Source organism: Erinaceus europaeus, assembly GCF_950295315.1.
Source record: "Erinaceus europaeus chromosome 6 unlocalized genomic scaffold, mEriEur2.1 SUPER_6_unloc_1, whole genome shotgun sequence".
Classification (NCBI taxonomy): Eukaryota; Metazoa; Chordata; class Mammalia; order Eulipotyphla; family Erinaceidae; genus Erinaceus; species Erinaceus europaeus.
Window position 1 is genome coordinate 3,388,036 of NW_026647114.1, and position 5,434 is coordinate 3,393,469.

Sequence of the window (5,434 nt, forward strand, 5' to 3'; positions counted from 1 at the left end):
AATGACTCTTCGAACAGTTGTTAAGTGATTCTACTAAATAAATCTTATCTGCAGTGTCCTGACAGGTGGTGCAGTGAATAAGACATTGGACTCTCAAGCATGAAGTTCTGAGTTTAATCTCTGGCATTCCATAGGTCACAGTGACACTCTAGTTCTTCCCTCACACCTTCTCATTAATAAATAAATCATTTTTTTCCTTTCCATTTTGTTGCACTTGTTGTTTTATCATTATTATGGTGATTATTATTGTTATTGATGTCATTGTGGATAGGACAGACAGAAATCGAGAGAGGAGGGGAAGATAGAGGGTGAGAGAAAGATAAGACATCTGCAAACCTGATTCACCACTTATGAAGAGACAACCTGCAGGTGGGGATCCAGGAACTCAACCCAGGTTCCTTGCACCAATCCTTGTGATTTGCATCACCTGCACTCAACCTCCTGCACTACCACCTGAACCCCGCCTTTCTTTTTTTTTCTTTTCTTTATTTTCTTTTATTTTATTTCTTTTATTTTTATTTATTATTTCTTTTATTTACCTGCATTCTTCTGGTATTTTGCTGTCGACACGTCTTTCTCTATAATCTTCTGGTAAAGCCTATCTCGAAGCACATGCAGAGCGATTTCTTTGTTTTTTTATCTGGGAGCGTCCTTGCTGGCATTCAACTACAAGCCCTGGAAAATTACCAAGACCAAAGACAGATGGGAGTTCCCACAAGGCAAACTAAAACAGAACCAAGATATTTAAGACAATCAAACATGAATCAGGAAATTACTACAAAAGGTTAAGAACAGTTTAGATTTAACAGGCTTTAGAAATGATACCTAAGGGAGCCAGAAGGTAGCACAGTGGGCTAAGCCCACATGGCACAAAGAGCAAGGACCGTTTAGGATCCTGGTTCAAGCCCCCTGCTCCCCACCTGCAGTGGAGTCACTTCACAGGTAGTAAAGCAGGTCTGCAGGTATCTCTCTGTCTCTGTTCCTCTCTATCTCCCCCTTCTCTCTCAATTTCTCTTTGTCGCTATCCAATAACAACAAAAAAAAGAAAGAAATGATACATAGATTGCTATATGGAAAACTGGAAATTGTTCTGCAAATACAAACTATTGTATTTAATGTGGAATGTAAAACATTAATTCCCCAATAAAGAAATTAAAAAGAAAAAGAGAGAAAGAAAGGAAGAAATGATACCTAGCTTAAGATGTAATAACTGTTGACTCACCTGTAAAGAAGGAAGCTTCACAGGCGGTTAAGCAGTGCTGTTGGTGTCTTTCTACCTCCCCCTACGATCTCAGTTTCTCTGTCTTTATTCAATAAACAAGTAAAGTAAAATAAATCTTGAAAAAACACTTGTAAATGGTTGCTCTGATACTGATATCTTGAGGTGTTTCCTATATGAAGGCTGAATGTAGCAACACCTATTGATGAGGATGATTCTTTCTCCAAGTTCTGCCTCCCAATCCCACCCCAGCACATTCATTTACTTTGAAAGATCAACATACAGCAGGGTATTGTGACCCAAATGTAGATACACACGTTGTCTGTCTCAAGGAGAACTAAGTAAGCTTGACCCACTTCAATCATCAATACAGAGATGTTGAAAATAACATGTTTATATAGAGAGACCAATGCAAAGAAGCTACCCAGGTCTTAAAAAATTATAGTGACTGTTCTTTCCTTTGCCTTGGTTCTAAATTTGTTGAATTTGGATTTTAAATGGGCCTGGCCTACTGTTGAGTCCAGTTACCCGCCTGAATCTAGGCTCAGGTTGTCTGTTTCTTAAAAAGAAAACATAGCATAGCATGTGGCTGGGGGTCTGATCCTCCACACTGCAAGTGAAAACACAGGCAGGCAATGGGCGGGACTCCTTGCATAGAGGAGCAGTGCTTTGCATGTCTCCCTCTCTTAAAAGATACAGAATGGAGACTGGCAGGGAGGCCTCTCAGCTGTCCCATGCAGGTGCAAGGTTCTGGGTTGGATTGATCCCCAGGCACACTATTTGAGAAAAAATTTTAAAAAGACTTTGTATTATTTAAAAGATTTACAGTTAAGAGAACAATATTACCATGATTTTATTCAAAAAAGCCAATCTGCAGTCCTGGAGGCTGGCAGAGTGGTTGGAGTTTTGGACTCAAGCATGAGGTCCTGAATTCTACCTCCAGCATCACATGTTCCAGACTGATGCTATAGTGTTTTTCCTCTCTCTGTCTCTCTCTCTCTCTCTCTCCTCCCTTTCTCCCTCACTGATTAATAAATCTTTTAAAAGAGCTTCAGCATATGTAGAACCAGAGTTCAGACAGACCTGGGATCCCACACATACAAATCCAGATCTCTTGCCACTGAACCACCTCCCAGGTTGCATTAACTGGCTCTTTAAAAGATTATAATTATTTATATGTGTGTACATATATTTTATAATCCTTTTTTTGAAAAAATATGGTATGCCTCATGAATCTGTGTGTAATCCTTGAGCAGGGGCCATGCTAATCTTTTATGTATCATGCCAATTTTAGTATATGTACTATGGAAGCGAGGACTATATTATAATCTTATTTAAAAAGTGTTAAGAGATGGAGACAGTTGGAGTCAGGCAGTGGCACAGCGGGTTAAGGGCACATGGCACAAAGCTCAAGGACCGGAGGAAAGATCGCGGTTCTAGCCCCTGGCTCCCCACCTGCCCGGGAGTCCCTTCACAGGTGGTGAAGCAGGTCTGCAGGTGTCTGTCTTTCTCTCCCCCTCTATGTCTTCCCCTCTTCTCTCCATTTCTCTCTGTCCTATCCAACAACAACGACATTAATCACCACACTGTGTTAAGCAACAAGGGCAACAAAATGGAAAAATAAATAAAAATAAAAATAAAAAAGAGTGGAAAAGAATTGACAAGAATAAAAGAAAGGGAGACAATGAGACCTTGGTGACAACAACAACAACAAAAATAAAATAACCTATTTATACTTTAGAATTGCAGAATGGCTAGGGCAATGGCTCTGTAAGAATTAAGTCCTGAATTCAATCCCCAGCATTGCATGTGCCATAGTCATGCTCTGCTTCTCTTTTTTGTATTAATAAATAACATTTTTCCTTTTTTTAATTTCCTTTTTAAAAAAAAAAACCGCGGTTCCTGCCCGGTTCTAACCCAGCTCCAAGATCGGCTGCTGCCTGGCTCTGTGGGGCTCCTAGTGCAGCTCCCACCTGCCAGCATCCTGGCTGCCCCATTGTGTGAGTAGGCAGATTGCAGTCTCCCCAGGACTGTCCCCACAGACAAAAGAACCCCAGGCGACCCCTGCCCACCCCCCACCACACACGGAGCCCTGCCAGGCCCAGGCCACCAGGACGAGGGGGGTTGGGGGTGGGTGTTGGCAGTGCCCTCCAGGACCAGCAGGTTGCAAAGTGCCAGACCTTCAGCCCAGACCCAATCCACAGCCCAGGCCCAGGGCTCAACAAGGGTTGTAGCCAGCTGGCTTGGGGCACCCCTCTGAAATTCATGTCTCTTCTGAGAGAGGCAGAGGCAGAGAAAACACTCCAGTTCTAGTAGTGAGAGGAGACCCCCAACCTGGACCCACACCCCGTGCCCCAGCCTCCTTCACCCTAATTTGGGAGCTTGGCTCGCCATGTTGCCCCAGACCAAACTCGAAGTTCAGGATTCCAAACAGCCGTCCCCGAGGACCTCGTTGTGGGCCACACCAAGAAGGACAGCGGGTGCACATTTCAGGTGGGCGGACACACGGAAAGTTTTCTGGGCCTGGCTGCTCCTGAAGCCAGGTCGGTGGGTTCTGGGATCCCCTCCTGCCAGGGCGTTTGGGGTGGGCGGGAGGCGCACTGCCTGGACTCCAGCTGCGCTGGTGGGTCCTCACCCTCGGGGCACTTGGAGCCACCAGCACTGACACGCTGGGTGAGGCCCAGGGACCTAGGACCCCTCTCCCGACAGGAAGGAAAGGGAAGGCCTGCTGCCCAGACTCTCCTGCGGGGTCCCTACGCTCGCACTCACGGAAGCCAAAAGCAGCAGATCTGGGGGCGCGCAGCCACACTTCCAGGTTGTCCCTGCCAGGGGTGCGGGGTCTGGGGGCTAGCGGACACCTCTCCTGGGTGTGCCCCTGCCGGGATGTGCATGGCTCCATCTCGGGGAGCGCCCTTCTCAAGGCCGCTAGGTGCTGGAGGTTTGGGGGGGTTCACAGCCACCTCTAAGGGGTGAGCCTATGCTGGGGTACTGGGTCCGGGGGCGCTGGCCCCTCTGCGGCTGTACCCCGACTTCGCCCCTCACCCCACCCAGCACCTTCCCAGGCGGGCAAAACAACCCAGCCTTCAAGGGCACAGGAACCTGGGGCCACTTACTTGGAATTGGAGGAATCTCACTAGATGGGCTCCAGCACTATGGACCTGGCCACTGGCTGCTGTCTGGCACAGCACCTTGGAGAGTCCCCAGCAGTACTTCCACACGGGGCCTCCGCACAGTTCTTGCTGGGCGCTCAGGGTGCAGGGCCCAGGCCCCAGCGCTGGGGCCTATGGGTGCGACACAACGCCACATCGCTCAATGCTGCCTGGGGGTGATGTGATGCTATGCTACTCAATGTGACAGGGGATGACAGGGTCTCAGGGCGCGGGCCTCAGGGCTCCATGGTGCTGCTGTGGATGCAGCTGGGACAAAGGGAAGAAGAATGGAAGACAGGGGGAGAGAAAGATAGACACCTGCAGACCTGCTTCACTGCCTATCTTTCTCTCCCCCTCTGTCTTCCCCTCCTCTCTCCATTTCTCTCTGTCCTATCGAACTACAAGGACATCAATAAGAACAATAATAACTCCAACAATAAAACAACAAGGGTAACAAAAGGGAAAATAAATATTTTAAAAATTAAAAACTAAAAATATTTTTATTATCTTTGTTTATTGGATAGTAACAGAAGAAATCAAAAAGGAAATGGGAAGTAAAGAGGGAGAAGAGAGAGAGAGAGAAAGAGAGAGAGAGAGAAACCTGCAGCACTGCTTCACCATTCAGAAATCTTTTCCTCTGCAGGTGTGGTGGGGACTCAAATCCAAAATAAATTTTAAGAATCTAACTCAACTCATTTTGTGTGTGATGGTGTTAGGGTTTAGAGACAGACTTAATTTTGAATAAAATCTAGAGACAGGATGTAAAGTTCAAAATCTCAGAGCCAGAAAAAGAAATAGGGCTTTGCCCAGACCCATCCCTGCTACCTGTAGGATGATACTGCGTGAGAGGAGGACAAAGCAGTAGGAATATAATGTCCCTTTGGAATATATATCCCTTGGAATATAATATCCCTTTGGAATATATATCCCTTTGGAATATAATATCCCATTGGAATATATATCCCTTTGGAATACAACTAAAATAGGCCTACTAGCTATCTTCAAAATGGAGACCCCAAATCTTCATCTGCATTATTCCAGCCTTTAGGTTCATGATGGGTCAACA

General features: G+C 46.1%; 1 non-coding gene across 1 annotated transcript; it reads right to left on the reverse strand.

Moving 5' to 3' along the window:
* Positions 1 to 2,430: 2,430 nt before the first annotated feature.
* On the reverse strand, positions 2,431 to 2,537 carry LOC132536114 (U6 spliceosomal RNA). Its single transcript, XR_009547787.1, has one exon. It is a non-coding gene; the product is annotated as a U6 spliceosomal RNA (small nuclear RNA).
* Between the last annotated feature and the right edge of the window lie 2,897 nt (positions 2,538 to 5,434).